Here is a 25140-nt window from a genome sequence, read left to right as displayed (position 1 = left end):
CAATATCTTCGTCACCGACTAGCATTTACAGGCGTCGCCTCAATCATTTCTTGTATAGTGATGCGTAGCGCCGTACACCGATCCTGCCTTGGAGGCGGTAAAGTGGGAGATGTGTCTCAGAGCTGGATACTGACAGATGGTGACGCGAGACTGTACGCGCACGTAGTTTGTGTATCAGCCGATAGAGGACAATATTGGATAGGGGGACTGTGATTTTAGTTTCGATTGTGCCCACTAGAGTGCACAAAAGTAATAGAAAGTTTTTCAAAACTGTTTTAGTATTTTCACAAAGTGTTATTATGTCTTTTTGTGTATGTAAAATGCCATAAATGTGTTTTAGCAATGTGAATGATGCATGAGTGTGGTTTAAGTTTAATACGAAGATAATTGTTTAACGAGTTATGTAGTTGGATTTAATGTGGGAACAGTTCGAAGAAGTATGGATATGGACAAAGGGGATTATTGTTGAATGGATTTGTAAAGTAAGTTTATGTTAAAGTGAAAGTTAATTCAGGTATAAATAACAATAGTAAATAACTTTATGCATAAGCGAAACTTCAGCAAATTAGATTATTACGTCGGTAAAAAGTGCAGTCGTTACGTTTACTATTTTGCGATTGGTGATTGACGGAAAGCGCGGACTGACGCGGGAGACTGTTCAAATGGTTCAAATGGCTCTGAGCACTATGGAACTTAACATCTGAGGTCATCAGTCCCCTAGAACTTAGAACTACTTAAACCTAACTAACCTAAGGACACCACACACATCCATGCCCGAGGCAGGATTCTAACCTGCAACCGTAGCAGTCGCACGGTTCCGGACTGCGCGCCTAGAACTGCTAGACCACCGCGGCCGGCCCGGGAGACTGTTGTTTTGCTATTGGCTGTTGAGTAAACTCACCAATGGTAAAGCAATATTCTTCGCGCGCCTTTCTCTGCTGGTAGAGAAGCCTTAGAGTATTCTAGAAAAGAGTCGGAGCCCAGCCATGAAACAGTTCGGACGTGTGTAGTAGTAGTCCCATTGGAAATGATGAGTTGCCGGACCTAGCAATGTTTCACACATAAAAAGTGTTGGAAAGTGACGGCGTAATTATTCCGATGTGTGTGTACAAATTTCGGAATATTTAAGTGAATTTTGTGACGACAAAAGACATATATTCCGCTTGGCGTATTGAGCAGGTCGGTGGCTAAGAACTGTGACTGCATTTGGTACCGACAGACTTAATATTTGGCGAGCATTCTCAATCGAAAACAATAAGTATTTTTGTAACTATCACGTATTCGGGAAATGCAACACCATAAACTTGCTAACGTGAGTGAAAGGGATTGTGAGTGACTGTGTTAAGAGTAGCACGGGCTTGGCAGTGATACTTGTTCACCTAAGTTTCAGAATATATTAATTGAGGACAAAATTTCCAAGTTTTCATTTGGTGTGAAAACTTTCTCCCGAAACGTTGATTAGTGACTTTAATTGCAGCCGGGTTCACGTCGAAGTACAATAGGTTTTGCTCGGCTTCCCTACTGATAATATGCTCACACAATGTTCACAGGTAGGCTCAGGTTTGTCGTAAAGGGACGGAAAGAACCGCGCCGCCGGAATAGGATGTTCCACAATACATATTTCGGGAATATACACGTTGCAAAAGAGGCTTGGTTGATAAACGTCTGATAAGGAAACCATGTTCAGAACTATACCGTATGGATATGAAAAAAAAGGCAGTCATCGACTGTGCGGCTGGTCCCGGCGGAGGTTCGATTCCTCCCTCGGGCATGGGTGTGTGTGATTGTCCTTATGATAATTTAGGTTAAGTAGTGTGTAAGCTGATGACCTTAGCAGTTAAGTCCCATAAGATTTCACAAACATTTGAACATTTTTTTTTATTCTGAAGACCTGGTAGATAGCGTCGCAAGTTCTTTGCGGCTTTACGCGGATGATGCTGTCGCGTACAGAGAAGTTGCAGCATTAGATAATTGCAGCGAAATGCAGGAAGATCTGCAGCGGATAGGCGCTTGGTGCAGGGAGTGGCAACTGACCCTTAACATTGCGAATACATAGAAAGAAGGATCCTTTATTGTATGATTATATGATAGCGGAACAAACACTGGTAGCAGTTACTTCTGTAAAATAGCTGGGCGTATGCGTGTGGAACGATTTGAAGTGGAATGATCATAAAAAATTAATTGTTGGTAACGAGGGTGCCGGGTTGAGCTTCATTGGGAGAGACCTTAGAAAATGTAGTTCATCAACAAAGGAGGTGGCTTACAAAACACTCGTTCGACCTATACTTGAGTATTGCTCATCAGTGTGGGATCCGTACCAGGTCCGTACCAGGTCCAAAGAAGAGCGGCGCGGTTCTTCACAGGGTTATATGGTAAGCGTGACAGCGTTACGGAGCTGTTTAGCAAACTCAAGTGGAAGACGCTGCAAGAGAAGCGCTCTACATCGCGGTGTAGCTTGCTGTCCAGGTTTCGAGAGGGTGCGTTTCTTGATGAGGTATCGAATATATGGCTTCCCCCTACTTACACCTCCCGAGGAGATCACAAATGTAAAATCAGAGAGATTCGAGCGCGCACGGAGGCTTTGCGGCAGTCGTTCTTCCCGCGAACCATACGCGACTGGAACAGGAAAGGGAGATAATGACAGTGGCACGTAAAGTGCCCACCGCCACACACCGTTGGGTGGCTTTCGGAGTATAAATGTAGATGTAGATAAGATCAGTTTTAAATCTCCCGCATTCGGAAGGACGACGGCTCAATCCCGCGTCCGGCCATCCTGATTTAGGTTTTCCGTGATTTCCCTAAATCGCTCCAGGCAAATGCAGGGATGGTTCCTTTGAAAGGGCACGGCCGACTTCCTTCCCAATCCTTCCCTAACCCTCTGAGACTGATAACCTCGCTGTTTGGTCTCTTCCCCCAAACAACTAACCAACCAAATCTCCCGCATATTCTTCATCTTTCCTTCTACGGCTCGATCTAGTACAGGGACGGCCAATAATTCGCCATATGTGTAGTAGTGCCGTATACCTGTCTGCGTATTTGCCCCCCCCCCCCCCCCCTCGCACCACACACTGTCTGAGTACGAAGTGGGGGAGAGAGAGGGAGTGCCGCATTTATTTGCAATGTGGTCATACCGCGTGAGATTTGATATCATATTTCTCAACAAGGTAGATCACAGACGAAATAAATTTTCCGTATTATTTATTTATTTATTTGGTATGCATAACGCATAATACAGCTTTAATCTGGTGCAAACTGGCGGAAAACAGAGAAGCAAAGACAATTTCACGGATTTTCGCACTGAGGTTGCCACGTAATCGAGATAGTTTCACAGTCCAAAAAACTCTTTCACACAAAGGCGTTGAGTGAAATACTTTATTGTGTTTGCAGCTTCACTAGGGAGACAAGGAAGCTCTCCCCAAGAAAACCATTTTCATCTCCTGGACAGTTTTAGCCTTAGCGTAAAAGAATTTATCTTTTAAGCGGGATTTACAGTGTACATCACTCAGGTCCTTATGTTCATGTACAGAGCTGCTTTCAACTGAAACGACAAACGGTCTCGAAAACTGTTCCAAAACAGATTTAATATTAGCAGTGAGCTCTCAAACCGTTTAGAAACTACTATCATAGTACAGTAACTCCCTTGGCGTCAGACTGAATTCTTCAGACCTCGCCCTTTCTTTAACACCAGTGAGCTTAGGGGAATGGTCAGTGCGTCTGCCAGAATTTGTTTCTCCCACAAGACGATTTTCTTTCTAAATGGATCCCCATCGAATCAGAAATAAACTGCTTCTCATCTTGGGATGTCTTATTGTGTACAGTGTGCATTCCAGTCAACATAAAATGCGACGTCTGCAGTCGATTCATGCTCTACATTTTCCTTTATAAATTCAAAAACGGTGGATTTTAAACCCAAAAATCGTTCCAGGCGTGACGCTTGGATCTTTCACTCAACAAATGTACTTTTCAGTAATATTTAAACTGTCCATACTCTTAGTTCAGTTCCATCGACAATGGTTGCAATTGACATTGAAACAATGCGTCCGACTTCATAACATGCTTCGAGATGAAAATTTGGAACAAAGTGTTCCGTGATGTACAGCACAATAAATCGTGTCTGTCAATCGTTGTAATTTTTTGCTCCTTTATCGTCAATATAAATCCTTAAATTCTTCTTGCTTGTTGTTGTAATGTCGTTCCATAGCAAGTACGCAGTACCAGTCGATTTCGAGACTGTGTACCGCGTAACAATCCTCTGTCATTCCCATTCTTGTTTAAAGGCTTGTGACAATAGAAGACTAGACTGCTCTTTTTGTGCAAACCGCCACTAGACATGTGAACTTTTTTTTATACCACGAACTATTAGCTAAGGGTAAATAGCACTGACACCATTTCTCTACTTAACTGAAGAGATTTGTACAAAACGTGAAATCCCGTAACGCAGTGGTACATCGAACATCGCGCTGTACCCAATACTTCCGAGAGGAACCGCGAAAATGTGAGACCGAGCCTTGGTCCACAAGTGCTTACTCACGGTTCTGTACGCCGTGGCCAGATCTGATCCAGCACCATATACATTGCTCCCTGATGTCTCCCCGATGCTAAGGAAAATCTCCTCATTTCTTGTTAGTCGATTTAATTTTCACCATCTCAAACGCTATTCGACAGGTGTCCCTACGCCTCTAGTTCATTTCTAAATGGTGCTCTCCGCAAGATACGCGTTCTCGAAAATTTCTGACTGCATTAGATCTTCTTCCTCATACAGGTAGACTTCTTTTAGTAAGCAATATCCTCTTTCTCTGTGTTTGCCTGCATTTTATATACTCTCTGTTTCTTTCGTCCCTTATTATTTTGTTACTATTGTAGAAGAATTATTCCTCTCGTCTACTACGTGGCCCTTAATTTTGATCTTACATTTATCGCTAATCTCATTTCTGCTACTTCTACCTTCCTGCTACTTCGTTATAAGCCCTGGACCTCGCCATGGTGGGGTGGCTTCCTCGCCTAAGTGATAACAGATAGCTGTGCCTTATGTGCAACCACATCAGAGTGGTGTCTATTAAGAGAACAGACAAATGTGTGGTTCCAGAAGAGGGCAACAGCGTTTTCAGTAATTGCAAGGACAACACTCTGGATGTGTGACATCGGCCTGCATGGCCTTGTTGTCTTAGTACTGCGACAGGCTAGGAAAAAAAGTGAAGGAGGCAGATCATAAGACAATGACAACGAGGAAAAAAGAGATCGTGACAGTAGCAATAGAAAGGAAAAAAACGAGATATTAACTGTAGGAGAGAGCAAATGGAAGACAATGACAACGAGAAGAGACTGTAGTACGAGGAAGGAACGAAGGTCACTGTGGCAGTGACACAAGGAGACGAAGACAGGGGGACAAAAAGAGATAATGACAATGAGTTGGGCTGAATGTGTGAGTGAGAAGGGCAGTTGGGGTGCGTGTGTATGAGCGACTTACGGTGGGTTTGGGTGACAGTTAGGAGACCTTGTGATAGTTTGAGGCGAGTTGCATGTTAAGAAAAAAAAGAGGGTGTGAGCGACGAAGGTAAAATGAGGTCCCTGGTACCCTACTTTTAAATAAATAGGAACGTCTTTTTATTTGCAATTTTTGTGCTCCGATAGGAGTACTTTTCTTCTGGTTGCATTTATCTCGACCGTAGGTACACTGACTCTGATTTGGCTGACAAACTAAGGAGTAGGAACACACCGATATTGTTGACACATTACAGTAACAAAGAGGAGAACCTCCTTGAACTCATGAAAAATAACAAATCGTAGAAAGGCGAATACCCAGCGGTCTACAGAGAGAAACAGATGTAGATCAGTTGCAAGGGCAGGAGGGTCACCAAGTTTCAAGACAATAAATTTCGAGATGTGAATTGAGTGAACTGCATTGCATCATTGAGAAGTCAAACGTTTCCATGGATCGCAACAAGAATATGGGAGGCGTGGATACGGCGATACCCAGTTGCAAAGTAATCAGTTGCCTGCGAGCAGACTTAACAAAAATGGTGTGAAAAAAAAGTAGACTGAAATTCGTGATTAATCTCGGTAAAAAGTCGACCGTGTCCTCTGCATAGGAAGGGGTATCACTTATAACGTGTTGGACGCGCACCTCGCCAGCTTTAGACGTAATTACCCACAGAGGCAGAGGAGCACGCATGAAAACATACACGCGTTTCGGACTAGTCTTCGCCGGCCGCGGTGGTCTAGCGGTTCTAGGCGCTCAGTCCGGAACCGCGCAACTGCTACGGTCGCAGGTTCGAATCCTGCCTCGGGCATGGATGTGTGTGATGTCCTTAGGTTAGTTAGGTTTAAGTAATTCTACGTTCTAGGGGACTGATGACCACAGATGTTAAGTCCCATAGTGTTCAGAGCCATTTGAACCATTTTCGGACTAGTCTTCAAAGACAAAGTGTTCATTTTCAGCTGCGTATGAACGAAACTTGCGGTTCAGCACGGTTTCGTCATTTCAACTGGTCACGAAACAGGTTTGTCTGATACCGGGAGCTGCGAAATACACTCCTGGAAATGGAAAAAAGAACACATTGACAACGGTGTGTCAGACCCACCATACTTGCTCCGGACACTGCGAGAGGGCTGTACAAGCAATGATCACACGCACGGCACAGCGGACACACCAGGAACCGCGGTGTTGGCGGCCGTCGAATGGCGCTAGCTGCGCAGCATTTGTGCACCACCGCCGTCAGTGTCAGCCAGTTTGCCGTGGCATACGGAGCTCCATCGCAGTCTTTAACACTGGTAGCATGCCGCGACAGCGTGGACGTGAACCGTATGTGCAGTTGACGGACTTTGAGCGAGAGCGTATAGTGGGCATGCGGGAGGCCGGGTGGACGTACAGCCGAATTGCTCAACACGTGGGGCGTGAGGTCTCCACAGTACATCGATGTTGTCGCCAGTGGTCGGCGGAAGGTGCACGTGCCCGTCGACCTGGGACCGGACCGCAGCGACGCACGGATGCACGCCAAGACCGTAGGATCCTACGCAGTGCCGTAGGGGACCGCACCGCCACTTCCCAGCAAATTAGGGACACTGTTGCTCCTGGGGCATCGGCGAGGACCATTCGCAACCGTCTCCATGAAGCTGGGCTACGGTCCCGCACACCGTTAGGCCGTCTTCCGCTCACGCCCCAACATCGTGCAGCCCGCCTCCAGTGGTGTCGCGACAGGCGTGAATGGAGGGACGAATGGAGACGTGTCGTCTTCAGCGATGAGAGTCGCTTCTGCCTTGGTGCCAATGATGGTCGTATGCGTGTTTGGCGCCGTGCAGGTGAGCGCCACAATCAGGACTGCATACGACCGAGGCACACAGGGCCAACACCCGGCATCATGGTGTGGGGAGCGATCTCCTACACTGGCCGTACACCACTGGTAATCGTCGAGGGGACACTGAATAGTGCACGGTACATCCAAACCGTCATCGAACCCATCGTTCTACCATTCCTAGACCGGCAAGGGAACTTGCTGTTCCAACAGGACAATGCACGTCCGCATGTATCCCGTGCCACTCAACGTGCTCTAGAAGGTGTAAGTCAACTACCCTGGCCAGCAAGATCTCCGGATCTGTCCCCCATTGAGCATGTTTGGGACTGGATGAAGCGTCGTCTCACGCGGTCTGCACGTCCAGCACGAACGCTGGTCCAACTGAGGCGCCAGGTGGAAATGGCATGGCAAGCCGTTCCACAGGACTACATCCAGCATCTCTACGATCGTCTCCATGGGAGAATAGCAGCCTGCATTGCTGCGAAAGGTGGATATACACTGTACTAGTGCCGACATTGTGCATGCTCTGTTGCCTGTGTCTATGTGCCTGTGGTTCTGTCAGTGTGATCATGTGATGTATCTGACCGCAGGAATGTGTCAATAAAGTTTCCCCTTCCTGGGACAAAGAGTTCACGGTGTTCTTATTTCAATTTCCAGGAGTGTATTACGGGTAGGTTCTGTCAGTCAAGTGCCGACTGGGCTACGACGGGGCAGTGTGCTGTGTCAAAAACGCACTGGTTACGTTCGCCCTTACTAATGCTGAGCATCCTACCCTATAACTTAATAATAACACCTCGTGGTTACTGTAAATATACGTGTACGATGTATTAAGAAAAAAAGTGTTGTAGATGAGCCGCGAACGTCGACGAAAAAACAGGTGGTGAGCGCGGGCGACTTCAGCTATGCAACAGCTCGCCATCGCTGTGTCCAGAGATGCTGCCTGAGCGACGCGCAGAAGCCGGCCGCTGTCGTAGAGAACCGACAGCGGCAACGAATAATTAATTAAGTGTCAAAAGTTGGCGTGGCGCTGCGTTTTTGTTCGTTTTAAATGGTTCCTATGGTATGACATAAAATTTAGTTCCCATGTAGACCTCTCACCGACTGTGTGGATATATCAGTGTGCGTCTAGGTCCGATAGTACAGCGACCCAATGCGTGGTGTAGTGAGGCACCGCAGCTGGCGGTTATGGCTTGGGAGAGGGAGAGGACTTTGGATTGGTAGTACCAATACTTTAATTTGGGTACAATTCGCGGAGGCAGCGTGGCTATTTAGTCTGTGAGGCCCCTGCTCATATACGTGGCTGCGACGGTTGTTTCCTCCCGAAGCTGAGCAACGGAATATACAAAGATTCTGTGGGATTTTCTGAATAGTCGCAGGAGCTATCACTTGATTGTCATCTTGTGGACAGTTTCGCTCGTAAAGTTTGCTGTGGTAAATCCAGCGTGAGCCTGGATAGAGGGAGAAGTAGACTTGTAGGTGCTGAGATTTTGGGCTCAAAATGGCTCTGAGCGCTATGGGACTCAACATCTTAGGTCATAAGTCCCCTAGAACTTAGAACTACTTAAACCTAACTAACCTAAGGACATCACACACACCCATGCCCGAACCTGCGACCGTAGCAGTCCCGCGGTTCCGGACTGCAGCGCCAGAACCGCTAGACCACCGCGGCCGGCTGAGATTTTGGGAACCGAGGTCCTGTACGTGTTGTACGATTAGTGGTCCCGGTCCTCCCAGAGGTAATTCGGTTGTTAACCGTTTTGTTGAAGTGGTTTGGTAGTGGTTGGTGTGTGAGTCGAGAAGGGAAGGCCTCGAACACATGTTCGTAGTTGTTGCTTAAACACCACTATCTTACAGCGGACCGAGATTTGGCTCGAATAAATACGAACTGTTTCACAACATTGTGATAGAGTGCACCAGTAGTAAAGTGGATAAGCCACGAGAAAATAAAGGAACCATTTTACATGCAGCACGCAGCTAAACAAAAATTTAATTAGCTACAGTGACGAGTGGCCGAATTCAAATAGGGAACTTAGAGGGTCGCGTATTGTCAATGCCTGAAGAGGTTCAGAATTGTTTTAAATTGTCATTTAAGGTTAGATTTAAAGTGACGGAGGCACTTAGGATTTGTGTTCAATTTTTTTTATTGCTGAATATCCGTGATGTGGGGTGTAGTCTTCGATGGCACTCGCTCGCTTACGTGAATGAAATTGCATTGAAATACGAGTACCTAGAGAAAATAAATTCAAGTTTTCTTGCGTTAACATAAACCTTATACGTATACTCCTGGAAATTGAAATAAGAACACCGTGAATTCATTGTCCCAGGAAGGGGAAACTTTATTGACACATTCCTGGGGTCAGATACATCACATGATCACACTGACAGAACCACAGGCACATAGACACAGGCAACAGAGCATGCACAATGTCGGCACTAGTACAGTGTATATCCACCTTTCGCAGCAATGCAGGCTGCTATTCTCCCATGGAGACGATCGTAGACATGCTGGATATAGTCCTGTGGAACGGCTTGCCATGCCATTTCCACCTGGCGCCTCAGTTGGACCAGCGTTCGTGCTGGACGTGCAGACCGCGTGAGACGACGCTTCATCCAGTCCCAAACATGCTCAATGGGGGACAGATCCGGAGATCTTGCTGGCCAGGGTAGTTGACTTACACCTTCTAGATCACGTTGGGTGGCACGGGATACATGCGGACGTGCATTGTCCTGTTGGAACAGCAAGTTCCCTTGCCGGTCTAGGAATGGTAGAACGATGGGTTCGATGACGGTTTGGATGTACCGTGCACTATTCAGTGTCCCCTCGACGATCACCAGTGGTGTACGGCCAGTGTAGGAGATCGCTCCCCACACCATGATGCCGGGTGTTGGCCCTGTGTGCCTCGGTCGTATGCAGTCCTGATTGTGGCGCTCACCTGCACGGCGCCAAACACGCATACGACCATCATTGGCACCAAGGCAGAAGCGACTCTCATCGCTGAAGACGACACGTCTCCATTCGTCCCTCCATTCACGTCTGTCGCGACACCACTGGAGGCGGGCTGCACGATGTTGGGGCGTGAGCGGAAGACGGCCTAACGGTGTGCGGGACCGTAGCCCAGCTTCATGGAGACGGTTGCGAATGGTCCTCGCCGATACCCCAGGAGCAACAGTGTCCCTAATTTGCTGGGAAGTGGCGGTGCGGTCCCCTACGGCACTGCGTAGGATCCTACGGTCTTGGCGTGCATCCGTGCGTCGCTGCGGTCCGGTCCCAGGTCGACGGGCACGTGCACCTTCCGCCGACCACTGGCGACAACATCGATGTACTGTGGAGACCTCACGCCCCACGTGTTGAGCAATTCGGCGGTAAGTCTACCCGGCCTCCCGCATGCCCACTATACGCCCTCGCCCAAAGTCCGTCAACTGCACATACGGTTCACGTCCACGCTGTCACGGCATGCTACCAGTGTTAAAGACTGCGATGGAGCTCCGTATGCCACGGCAAACTGGCTGACACTGACGGCGGCGGTGCACAATTGCTGCGTAGCTAGCGCCATTCGACGGCCAACACCGCGGTTCCTGGTGTGTCCGCTGTGCCGTGCGTGTGATCATTGCTTGTACAGCCCTCTCGCAGTGTCCGGAGCAAGTATGGTGGGTCTGACACACCGGTGTCAATGTGTTCTTTTTTCCATTTCCAGGAGTGTATTTAATTATTGCCTGGTGTGTGTATATATCTTTTACGGGAAAAGAAAAGGGTGAATTCCAGAGATCTTAATACGACGCTGCAGGACCCAAGTATACGCTGGTATTTGTAAGTTTGGCTAATCAAAAGTTCTTGGATTGAGTGGAACGACGATGAACCTAGTAGATATTCTAAAAAGTTAAAACGATTTGATTGATGGAAAGAGTGTCTAAGTAAATGCAAGTAGAATTGACGTTGTCGTAATTTATTACGGAAAGGTCAAGGATTATACCAAGGACAAAGATTAGTAAATCTGTGAAGTACGTGACGTCGTATTATTTACGTAGTAACGCTGGGCTAAGTTCAAAAATGGCTCTGAGCACTATGCGACTTAACTTCTGAGGTCATCAGTCGCCTAGAACTTAGAAATAATTAAACCTAACTAACCTAAGGACATCACACACATCCATGCCCGAGGCAGGATTCGTACCTGCGACCGTAGAGGTCGCTCGGCCCCAGACTGTACCGCGTAGAACCGCTCGGCCACTCCGGCCGGCGCTGAGCTAAATGGAAAGAGATTTAGTGGTAGCATAAACTATTTCAGTTCTTATCGATATTGGTGGAAGCATCTTAATGAAAACTGGTCATATCACGACGTTATATAGAATAGGAATTTTGTAAGTAATTAAAAAGTTACGAGTCTTTTCCTGAGATAATGTACTGCGTAGTGAGAATTTCGTTGTGTGGGAGTACAATTGCATGGTAGATGGGCATTTATCTCGACGTAATACAAACAGCTACTGTACTGAAAGAGATTTGATGCTTGGATTCGACCAGTAGGTTAGATAACGAGAGTTGTTATCTAAACTGGCCGGCCACGTAATTACTGCTTGATATTGGTGATCATTGTCATTAGAATGTTTGGATGTGTCTAGTGTAATCGTGTCATTGTTCGATATCGACGTTGTGTAAAGTAAGGGTGCTGTCTTTCATTAGTCAATATTCGAGCCAGCAGCATAGTCAGCGGTTGAGATTGCCGCACTCGTAATTATACTAATGGTGATCTGTCCTCAATTTGTTCCTTGAGAGTGCGATTACGGTACGAGCTACACTTCGAACAGTCGTCAGGCGCTCCACTACGACTGGAATCCTCTAAAATCGGATAGCGATCCGCAGTCATAACATCGACTGTGAAATTAAAAACTGTACCAAATTAATGGTGTAGTTGTCGATTGGTTCGCCCAAGTATTTTGCACGGCAGAAAGCCATACATTAACGGCATAGCGACGTTCGTGCAGCACGATCCACTGTCGTTGTAAGTTCGATCTTGGGTACCGCCAGTCGGCGCGTTAGAGCAGCTAGGTTATGAGACACACAGAGACTGCCACCGGAAGCCGGAAGTACGCCTGTTGCTCGCAACTCGCAGGACTGATACGTGTCGGCGCGGAGGTGCGTTGTGTTAGGCTGGCCGGCGTGCTAATGTGGGAACCGAGCGGCGCTCCCCTCCCACCTCCCCCCCCCCCTCCCCCCCTGCACGGCTTTGATTCTCGCGCTCGCGGTCCCTCGCTCTCTCGCCGCTCCCGGAATACATTACGGCGCGCTCAAAGTGGCGACGCGTATTCGATTTTGCGGTGTCAGAGTCCATAACGCGCGTGTGTTTGCTGCCAATGAACGCGGTCCCATAAATATGTTTGGGCCGTCACACGTCCGCCCGACGTTTTATTCCAGAGAGGTCCCCTGCGCTTTATCGCGGTATTCATCCCATCAGCGGCATGCTGCACGTACTCGCTGCTAGAAATTCGATTCGAATTGATATGGTATTGCATTTTTTGTTGCCGTACAGGTGTTAGATTGACTTTCATAGCCTTTGATTGTTTTCCTCATTTCATTCTGTCTGTAACTGTTTGACACTTTGCTTGAGCACCGTAGCGGGCAAGAAAACGATTTTTCTGCTCCGAGCAACCTTTCTACGTACTTACGAGTAATGTGGCTTACAATATCTTCCAATTACCTTACACAGCACCTATTATGTTCTTAAGGTAACACACGTCCGGGCAACTGAAGTTTGGAGAGTATCTTTGTTTGGCCGATCTTATATACTGTCTGCTTCAGCTTTAATTCAGATCTGGGCAACGGAGAATAATCTAGGATAAAGCTGAAAGACGTAGTAAACAACTCTCTGCATTGAGAAAGACGCGCGGGGTAGCCGTGCGGTCAGAGACGTCTTGTCACGGTTCGCGTGGCTCCCCCGTCGGACATTAGAGTCCTCCATCGGGCATGGGTGTGTGTGTTGTTCTTAGCGTAAGCTAGTTTAAGTTAGATTAAGTAGTGCGTAAGCCTAGGGACCGATGACCTCAGCAGTTTGGTCCAATAGTCTTTGCCACAAATTTCAAAATTTTTTGCATTGATCAATTCCAGTTAGTGAAATATGGCTAAACCTAACTTGGGTTAACGTCGGAGAATGTAACAGAAACACACCAGTTCACTCATCATACGTGAGAGATTAGTGACTAATTATTGGAGAAAACTCGTACAAAAATTAGACTCACTACAATAATTTTCAGTCACATCCTGGCGAAAGACCTGTCAAGTACTCTTAGGTACTTCTCATCATACTGCAACGGAAGTGATACACTGACAGAAAACAAACCCCAACACCAAGAAGGAGTTACGCGAGATAAGCGAAAGTTAGTAATCGTATTTCTACATCTGAAAGATGACGTCTATTTTAATTACTCTCCAGTCGCTAGTAGCACCACTTTGAGAATGGAAATTAGCTTTATTTTAAATATGCACTGTAACGATGGTAGGGGTTAGTTGCCATTAGGATTGGACGTAGTGAGCTGATATTAGTCAACAATGCTTTGAAGACGACGAAGGCACCATTATCAACAACTCACTGAGTATAAATAGGTCGTGTAACTGGGCTTCAAGAAACAAGATGTTCTTTCAGCGATATTGCAGAAACTCTTGGCAAAAATGTAGCCACTGTATGTGACTGTTGGCAACAGTGATCGCCAGACGACCACCGAGAGAGAAGACCATCCTGTTCGGCATATACACTACTGGCCATTAAAATTCCTACACCATGAAGATGACGTGCTACAGACGCGAAATTTAATCGACAGGAAGAATATGCTGTGATGTGCAAATGATTAGCTTTTCAGAGCATTCACAAAAGGTTGGAGCTGGTGACGACACCTACAACGTGCTGACATGAGGAAAGTTTCCAAACGATTTCTCATACACAAACAGCAGTTGACCGGCGTTGCCTGGTGAAACGTTGTTGAGATGCCTCGTGTAAGGAGGAGAAATGCGTACCATCACGTTTCCGACTTTGATAAAGGCTGGATTGCAGCCTATCGTGATTGCGGTTTACCGTATCGCGACATCGCTGCTCGCGTTGGTCGAGATCCAATGACTGTTAACAGAATATGAAATCGGTGGGTTCAGGAGCTTAATACGGAACGCCGTGCTGGATCCCAACGGCTTCGTATCACTAGCAATCGAGATGACAGGCATCATGTCCGCATGGCTGTAACGGATTGTGCACCCGCGTCTCGATCCTTGAACGAACAGATGGGGCCTTTTGCAAGACAACAACCATCTGCACGAACAGTTCGACGACATTTACAGCAGCATAGACTATCTGCTCGGAGACCAAGGCTGCGGTTACCCTTGACGCTGCATCACAGACAGGAGCGCCTGCGATGGTGTACTCAACGACGAACCTGGCAGCACGAGTGGCAAAACGTAATTTTTCGGATGAATCCAGGTTCTGTTTACAGAATCATAATGGTCGCATCCGTGTTTGGCGAAATCGCGGTGAACGCACATTGGAAGCGTGTATTTGCCATCGCCATACTGGCTTATCACCCGGCATGAAGGTATCGGGTGCCATTGGTTACACGTCTCGGTCACCTCTTTTTCACATTGACATTGACTGGACGTTACATTTCATCAGTTCATTCCATCCCTGCGAAACCCTACATTTCAGCAGGATAATGCACTACCGCATGTTGCAGGTCCTGTACGTGTCTTACTGGATACAGAAAATGTTCGACTGCTGCCCTGGCCAGCACATTCTCCAGATCTCTCACCAACTGTAAACGTATAGTCAATGGTGGCCGAGCAACTGGCTCGTCATAATACGCCAGTCACTACTCTTGATGAACTGTGGTATCGTGTTGAAGCTGCACGGGCAGCTGTACCTGTACACGCCATCCAAGCTCTGTTTGACTCAGTGCCCAGGCGTATCAAGGTCGTTATTACGGCCAGAGATGGTTGGGTACTGATTTCTCTGGATCTATGCACCCAAATTGAGTGAAAATGTAATCACATGTTAGTTGCAGTATAATATATTTGTCCAATGAATACCCGTTTATCATCTGCATTTCTTCTTGGTGCAGCAATTTTAGTGGCCAGTAGTGAAGATGCGTCGCGCAGTACTGCGGCCGCAGCGACAATTCGAGCAGTAGTTGACACCCCAGTGACACAGCAGTCTTTTACTGCCCCGGTGCCACTGATAGCCGTGTGTTGGTTACAAGTATGACAGTAGAGGGTGTGCAACCAACCTGTTTGCGGCCCAGACTCATAGGACCTACACCGTGAGTTATGGTCTGTGGTGCGATAACAGCAAGAGCACTCTCGTTGTCAAACCATGCACCCTGACTACAAATTTGTGCCTCATTCTGGTTATTCGACCTGTTGTGCTGCCATACATGAACAGCATACCAGGGAGTGTTTTCCAGCAGGATATCGCTCGTCCACAAGGCAGTGCTTTAACCCATCGTATTCCACAGAGCGACAACCCAGCGCCAACCCTGCATTGTCCATCCCAGAAACTAACCTCCTGCTCCCGTACGACACAATATGCGCGTTTGCATGCTTGTATCCAACAATCTGGTAGCTACAGCGTTAATTAATGTACTTGCAGTTCAAATTTGCAATGGTTTTTCTCGCCCTTACGGTTATCACTTACGTAGACAAATATATTCCCGAAATTTCACTACTCCACAGTAATTGTTTCTGGATGTTGGTATTCTTTTCCGTAAGTGTATATTGATTTAAGAGCTTTTCTCTACATTAATTAATGTGGTGCAATTGTATAGTCAGGGGCTGAAGATGGGCGCCTTCATGTCTTTTATGTAACAACCGAAGACGCAGAGCGTAAGTCTGTCCATGATCAGAGAAGAAGCCTATCGCTGATGGAAGCCTTGAAAGCTGGAGTCGAAAAGCACCTCCCTACGTTAATTTATCGAATTGTAAACTATTAAATGTTCTATTGCAAACATAGAAAGGTTATGCTAAGTTTCTGTTATGTTCTGAGCAACGGAAGGCTGTAGAAAAAAGCAGAGAAAAGCAACGAAGGAAAACATTTCTTGGTGGGGTCAGCACTGATGCGAAGGACATGGCAGCGGGTAATTTTGACACAGGAGCAGATGAAAGATAGCCTGATGTGGAAGCACGACTGTGTGTGTGTGTGTGTGTGTGTGTGTGTGTGTGTGTGTGTATGTGTGTGTGTGTATGTGTGTGTGCCTGTGTATGCGCGCGCGCGTGTGTGTATGTGTGTGTCTGTCAGTTGTGTAGCGTTCGACGTTACTCAGAGACCGCCAAAGCCGCTCACAGCTCCATATCAAGCCACCATCACACGTGAAGCTTATACAGGCATTTTGGAGACTCCAGCAATAACTACGGGCTAAGTCAGCTCGTAAGGTCTAGGTTGCCAGCGTACAAGTCTCAAACGTAAATGTGGCTGACATTAGCTGCACTATATAATGGAAGTTATCAACCCTGTCTCGTGAAGTCAACTATAAATTCACTGACTTGTTCCAGCATTCTATTGTAACTAATATTAATTCTACAGTGATTGTTCAGAAAAGATTTTATCTTTGCAGCGAGCATAGTACTCAGGAACGTTTCCGCTGCCAACCGACAGCGTGGTCAAGAGATGCTGGGGCTGCACTTCAGTTAAGTAGTTTTAATTCGACATGTTACCACGGTACTATAGGTTTTAATTTTAATGTTGACTGTGCCGTACTCTTGCACGTTATAGTAATTTTATGATTCTGAAGAAGGCTAGATTAATTTAGCAACTGAGGCTGATTCTTCAAAATATTAATACTGTGTTCAAGAATCAGACGAGGAGGAGGTATACTTAGAACAAGCTGGGAAATGCGGGAAGATTACAGTTATATTACATCTTGCCCATGCAGAGATTTCCAATACAGATTACGGTTTGTAAGGTGAACCCAGGAGCAGCAATAGATTCAGATAACCATCTAGTAATGACCAATAGTGGGCTGAAGTTTAAGAGCCACTTTAATAAGAATAAATGAGCAAAAACGTGGTGTAAGGAAACACGCATATCAAAAAAATTTTTGCATCACCTCGGTTCCGAGAGTTCCGGAACCTGTACAGAAAATTGGAATAGACATCATCATAAACATCACTTCCGCCCTTTTTATTGCTCATGTGAACAACACATTGCTTGTTGTACCATCATACAGCGAGACCTTCAGAGGTGGTGTTCCAGGTTGCTGTACACACCGGTACATATAATACATAGTAGCACGTCGTCTTGCATCGATGCACGCCTGTATTCGACGTGGCATACTATCTACAAGTTCATCAAGGTACTGTTGGTCCAGATTGTTCCACTCCTCAAATTCGGCGTAGATCCCTCAGAGTGGTTGGTGGGTCACGTCGTTCATAGACAGCCCTTTTCAATCTACCCAGGCATGTTCGATAAGCTTCATATCTGTAGAACATGCTGGTCACTCTAGACAAGCGATCTCGTTATCCTGAAAGAAGTCATTCACAAGGTGTTCACAATGGGGGCGCGAATTTCCGTCCATGAAGACGAATGCCTCGCCAATATGCTGCCGATGCAGTGGCACTGTCGGTCACAGGAAGGTATTCACGGGTAACACAGCTGTTACGGCGCCTTCCATGACCACCAGCGGCGTACGTCGAACCCACATAATGCCAACCCAGAACATAAGGGAACCTCCACCTTGCTGCATTCGCTGGACAGTGTGTGTAAGGCGTTCAGCCTGACCGGGTTGCCTCCAAACTCGTCTGTGACGATTGTCTGGTTGAAAGAATATGCGACACTCATCAGTGAAGAGAACGTGATGCCAATCCTCAGCGGTCCATGTTAATGGTCCTATCTTTACTACGCTGTATGGTGTCGTGGTTGCAAAGGTGGACCTCGCCATGGACGTCTGGAGTGAAATTGCGTATATGCAGCCTACTGTGCACAGTTTGAGTGGTAACACGACGGTAGAACGCGATAGAACCGCGGTATTGGCCATCTAGGCATGGTTCAATTACAGACAACACGAGCCGTGTACCTCCTACCTGGTAGAATGACTGGAACTGATCGGCCGTCTAATAGGCGCTGCTCATGCGGTTGTTTACATCTTTGGGCGGATTTAGTGACATCTCTGAACAGTCAGAGGGACTGTGTCTGTGATACAATAACCATTGTCAATGTCTATCTCCTGTAGTTCTGGGAACTGGGATGATGCAAAATTTTTTTGATCTGTGTAATAAGGAATGGAGAGAAACTCTTGAGGTTTTGTGAGGCTATAGATAATTGTAACACCAATATCGATTAGAAGTAGGTTTATACTATGTGTCTGTGATTATGAAGTGTTTGTTCTTAGTTAATTAAGGTAATTGATTTGTGACAAGAAATTTAAAGTTTGCAATGTATGTATGGTAAAGACCAAATGATGTTTGTTGTTGTTGTTGTTGTTGTTGTGGTCTTCAGTCCTGAGACTGGTTTGATGCAGCTCTCCATGCTACTCTATCCTGTGCAAGCTTCTTCATCTCCCAGTACCTACTGCAACCTACATCCTTCTGAATCTGCTTAGTGTATTCATCTCTTGGTCTCCCCCTATGATTTTTACCCTCCACGCTGCCCTCCAATACTAAATTGGTGATTCCTTGATGCCTCAGAACATGTCCTACCAACCGATCCCTTCTTCTGGTCAAGTTGTGCCACAAACTTCTCTTCTCCCCAATCCTATTCAATACTTCATCATTAGTTATGTGATCTACCCATCTAATCTTCAGTATTCTTCTGTAGCACCACATTTCAAAAGCTTCTATTCTCTTCTTGTCTAAACTATTTACCGTCCATGTTTCACTTCCATACATGGCTACACTCCATACAAATACTTTCAGAAATAACTTCCTGACACTTAAATCTATACTCGATGTTAACAAATTTCTCTTCTTCAGAAACGCTTTCCTTGCCATTGCCAGTCTACATTTTATATCCTCTCTACTTCGTCCATCATCAGTTATTTTGCTCCCCAAATAGCAAAACTCCTTTACTACTTTAAGTGTCTCATTTCCTAATCTAATACTCTCAGCATCACCCGACTTAACTCGACTACATTCCATTATCCTCGTTTTGCTTTTGTTGATGTTCATCTTATATCCTCCCTTCAAGACACCATCCATTCCATTCAACTGCTCTTCCAAGTCCTTTGCTGTCTCTGACAGAATTACAATGTCATCGGCGAACCTCAAACTTTTTATTTCTTCTCCATGGATTTTAATACCTACTCCATATTTTTCTTTTGTTTCCTTTACTGCTTGCTCAATATAGAGATTGAATAACATCGGGGAGAGGCTACAACCCTGTCTCACTCCCTTCCCAACCACTGCTTCCCTTTCATGCCCCTCGACTCTTATAACTGCCATCTGGTTTCTGTACAAGTTTTAAATAGCCTTTCGCTCCCTGTATTTTACCCCTGCCACCTTTAAAATTTGAAAGAGAGTATTCCAGTCAACACTGTCAAAAGCTTTCTCTAAGTCTACAAACGCTAGAAACGTAGGTTTGCCTTTCCTTAATCTTTCTTCTAAGATAAGTCGTAAGGTCAGTATTGCCCACGTGTTCCAGTATTTCTACGGAATCCAAACTGATCTTCCCCGAGGTCGGCTTCTACTAGTTTTCCATTCGTCTGTAAATAATTCGTGTTAGTACTTTGCAGCTGTGGCTTATTAAACTGATGGTTGGGTAATTTTCACATCTGTCAACACCTGCTTTCTTTGGGATTGGAATTATTATATTCTTCTTGAAGTCTGAGGGTATTTCGCCTGTTTCGTACATCTTGCTCACCAGATGGTAGAGTTTTGTCAGGACTGGCTCTCCCAAGGCCGTCAGTAGTTCCAATGGAATTTTGTCTACTCCGGGGGCCTTGTTTCGACTCAGGTCCTTCAGTGCTCTGTCAAACTCTTCACGCAGTATCGTATCTCCCATTTCATCTTCATCTACATCCTCTTCCATTTCCATTATATTGTCCTCAAGTGCATCGCCCTTGCATAGACCCTCTACATACTCCTTCCACCTCTCTGCTTTCCCTTCTTTGCTTAGAACTGGGTTTCCATCAGAGCTTTTGATGTTCATACATGTGGTTCTCTTATCTCCAAAGGTCTCTTTAATTTTCCTGTAGGCAGTATCTATCTTACCCCTAGTGAGATAAGCCTCTACATCCTTACATTTGTCCTCTAGCCATCCCTGCTTAGCCATTTTGCACTTCCTGTCGATCTCATTTTTGAGACGTTTGTATTCCTTTTTGCCTGCTTCATTTACTGCATTTTTATATTTTCTCCTTTCATCAATTAAATTCAATATTTCTTCTGTTACCCAAGGATTTCTACTAACCCTCTTCTTTTTACCTACTTGATCGTCTGCTGCCTTCACTACTTCATCCCTCAGAGCTACCCATTCTTCTTCTACTGTATTTCTTTCCCCCATTCCTTTCAATTGTTCCCTTATGCTCTCCCTGAAACTCTGTACAACCTCTGGTTCTTTCAGTTTATCCAGGTGCCATCTCCTTAAATTCCCACCTTTTTGCAGTTTCTTCAGTTTTAATCTACAGGTCATAACCAACAGATTGTGGTCAGAGTCCACATCTGCCCCTGGAAATGTCTTACAATTTAAAACCTGGTTCCTAAATCTCTGTCTTACCAGTATATAATCTATCTGATACCTTTTAGTATCTCCAGGGTTCTTCCATGTATACAACCTTCTATCATGATTCTTAAACCAAGTGTTAGCTATGATTAAGTTGTGCTCTGTGCAAAATTCTATCAGGCGGCTTCCTCTTTCATTTCTTAGCCCCAATCCATATTCACCTACCACGTTTCCTTCTCTCCCTTTTCCTACACTCGAATTCCAGTCACCCATGACTATTAAATTTTCGTCTCCCTTCACTATCTGAATAATTTCTTTTATTTCATCATACATTTCTTCAATTTCTTCGTCATCTGCAGAGCTAGTTGGCATATAAACTTGTACTACTGTAGTAGGTGTGGGCTTCGTATCTATTCACAATAATGCGTTCACTATGCTGTTTGTAGTAGCTTACCCGCATTCCTATTTTCCTATTCATTATTAAACCTACTCCTGCATTACCCCTACTTGACTTTGTGTTTATAACCCTGTAGTCACCTGACCAGAAGTCTTGTTCCTCCTGCCACCGAACTTCACTAATTCCCACTATATCTAACTTTAACCTATCCATTTCCCTTTTTAAATTTTCTAACCTACCTGCCCGATTAAGGGATCTGACATTCCACGCTCCGATCCGTAGAACGCCAGTTTTCTTTCTCCTGATAACGACATCCTCTTGAGTAGTCCCCGCCCGGAGATCCGAATGGGGGACTATTTTACCTCCGGATATTTTACCCAAGAGGACGCCATCATCATTTAATCATACAGTAAAGCTGCATGCCCTCGGGAAAAATTACGGCCGTAGTTTCCCCTTGCTTTCAGCCGTTCGCAGTACCAGCACAGCAAGGCCGTTTTGGTTAATGTTACAAGGCCAGATCAGTCAATCATCCAGACTGTTGGCCCTGCAACTACTGAAAAGGCTGCTGCCCCTCTTCAGGAACCACATGTTTGTCTGGCCTCTCAACAGATACCCCTCCGTTGTGGTTGTACCTACGGTACGGCTATCTGTATCGCTGAGGCACGCAAGCCTCCCCACCAACGGCAAGGTCCATGGTTCGTGGGGGGAAATGATGTTTAAGATAATGAAATTATGTAATATATGGATGTTCATAAAGAAAAATTTGTCTATTGGAAGCTGGTTCATGAACCCCTCCTAAGCCTGCAAAAACCGAGTATCGTTTCTAACAAAAGAGTGGTTTGTTTCTGTGTATTAAATGTGCAAAAACACAGTGCCACAGAGTGTAAATGTTACTGTCTTAAATACCTGCTTCTCAGGTGACGAATAAGGCAGACAAATTAAACTTATTTGAAATTAAATTTAGTCTTGATTACTATCATGAACAATTTTTTGAAGTTAATTGAGCTCAGTGTTGAGTAAATTGCTTTAAAGGAAGAAAACATAAATTATTACAAGTGGGGTTAAACATTAATTTTAGTTGAATTGAACTTTACTTACGGAATAATCACATACTTCGACTAATGAGACAGTGTCATTTTATGGGTCCCCACTATGTTCTTCCCTTATTAGAAAGATAAACGGAATGTTGTCACTACTAAAGAAACCTGTTGGTCCCTGTCAAATGACGTACTGAATATTCAAGTTAATTAGGTCAGCTGTTGACTGAAACTCTTAGCTGATTTGTTGAGAGGCGTATGTCTCTCACGATACGGAAACTATTCTGATCACACGCTTAGAAAAAAGGAAAAACTGATTGGGTTTATAACCGTCCTGAATCACATCTGTTTGCAGCAGAATCGTAAAACGTATCCCGACCTGAAAATTAATGACCTATCTAGAACAAAATTACCTTCTCCATGCAATTCTGAATGGGTTTGTGAAGCAAAGACCATGAGAGACGATACTTGAGCTCTTTACACGTTATGTCCTAAGTACCGTTAGAAGAAGAAATTTGGTTGATTATGTGGTAGCGTTACTGAGTATACCTTAGAAAGACGCACGCAACCATTTGGTAACTGTAATGAAAATACCTTGATAGACACGACATAAGCCATTATCTTGGTTGGAGAGTTTTTGGGTTTTTGACACGGCCTGAAGAAACACCTGATGCTACCTAGCGGAGTATGATATGGCTTTTGCTCTCCACATTCTGCTTTAATCACGTAGCCGATAGTATTAGTTGCGGTTTAAGACATATTGGAGATGACGAGTTTACCTTTGATGAATTTCTACCCCCTAAAATATTATCCAGATAGACTTCTATATAATTTCTGCTACGTGCATTGATCAGTAATTTGCTTTAAGAAAATGAGCGGAGAGCTACTCTCATCGTGAAATGTAAGGGAAGCCTTTGACTATAGGCTTGGTAGGTCAACAAGAGGCGATGATGTTATTTAAATATTAACTTACCATCGTGTGAAAATAGGCTCTGAAGGAGAAATAACACACCACTAAAGAATTATTTGAATAGGTCGGGAATAAGTAGATGTGATTTACGTGGACGGACAAAAAAATGATTATCATTTCAGAAAAAATTGTTGACTTATTCAGAAGAAAGAGCTTCACAAATTAAGGAAGTCAATAACGCGTCGATCCACCTCTGGCCCTTGTGCACTTATGGACAGAATTGTTGGATGGCCTCCTGAGGTATATCGTGCTTAATTGTGTCCAATTGGAGCGTTAGATAGTCGAAACCCCGAGATGAGTAGTGGGCCCTGCCAATGATGCTCCAAACGTTATCAGCCGGGGAGAGATCCAGCGGCCTTGCAGGTCAAGGTTCGGTTTGGCAGGTAGGAAGATAAGCAGTAGAAACCCTCGCCGTATACGAGTGAACATTACCTTGCTGAAACGTAAGACCAAGGTGGCCGGCCAAGGAGAGGAACAAAAAAGAGCGAAGAATATCGTTGATTTACCATTGCCGGGAATGACAACCAAAGGGAACCTGCTATGAAAAGAAATAGCATCCTGGACAATCAGTCCTGGTTGCTGCGCCGTAGGGCTGAGGACAGTCCTGTTGGTAACCCACCGCTGTCCGGGACGCCTCCAGACATGTCTTCAGTCTGGAATCTCATTTAGTGGTAGAACTGTCATCAGTGATGAGTCCACCTCTGACTCACCCCTGGTGACTGGTGTCTGGAGACACCCCTGACAGCGGGGCGTTATCATTCTAACCAGCGCGACCAATGTGGTGAAAGTCTGCACATTTTATACGAAACAATGTTTTTGTAAAGTTTTCCGTTTGACTGTAAGCCAGCAGAATCTTCGAAGCTACTCGACTGAAGAAGAAACTGCCCAAGACAATAATCCACGTGTGGCAACCGCCATCACCCCAATCATTCTCTATTCAAATTAGAGTTGTTGTTACGTCTATGGTGGCTGCAGACTAAAAACGTTGTGTGAACTTTTTTCTGTCACAGTCTTTACTAAAGACAGCAGTTCGACAGTCAGCTCTTTTTACTTGTATGTAACCATCAATACATGTCATATCAATAGTCATCAACATACTCACTCTCACAGATTAAGTGGAACGCTTGTTCCGATATCTTCGATGAAGGATTTATTCATACCATTATCTTGGATGAAGGATGTAATACCGTCTCGTCTGGTGTCGATCTAGACACCTTTTCCATGTAACTGTTTCATGCTTTGTGGCAGTAATCGCAACTCTTACGTTCTTTCCACATGGTCCTTCATTCATTTTCATATTTATCTATCGAATAACTTATAGTTTAAACTTTTAGTTCTGGTCTAACATCATCATAATTTATTTTATCTGATCTTGTTCATTCTTTCACAGTTCCCAGGAAGCTCATTTCAGCTGACGGAGTCTTACGTCTCACTGCCATAGAGAAATACAGTAACTGCCATGTAAATCTTAAGTTGGGTTTCTGTCCTCAAATTATTTTACAAGTTGCATTTTTGAACGTATGAGAATTTTCCTAGCTTTTATTCTTTGCACAAACTGCTATATTTCAGACATCTTTACAACTTTTTAATTACTCTTCATATTGTAAAAAATGGATGTTATTGATATCAGATGTTCGAATCTTCTGCTAATGCTTTTGTTATCACCAAAACACTGTTTGTTGTATTTTTGGCACAGTAAGCCTTGCGTGTGGACAATTCGTAGCTCTGGCTCTGAGCACTATGGGACTTAACAGCTGAGATCATCAGTAACCTAGCACTTAGAACTACTTAAACCTAACTAACCTAAGGACATCACACACATCCATGCCTA

Source organism: Schistocerca serialis, chromosome 2, assembly GCF_023864345.2.
Source record: "Schistocerca serialis cubense isolate TAMUIC-IGC-003099 chromosome 2, iqSchSeri2.2, whole genome shotgun sequence".
NCBI lineage: Eukaryota > Metazoa > Arthropoda > Insecta > Orthoptera > Acrididae > Schistocerca > Schistocerca serialis.
The sequence above is the reverse complement of the archived record's forward strand: the minus strand, read 5'-3'. Positions refer to the sequence as shown.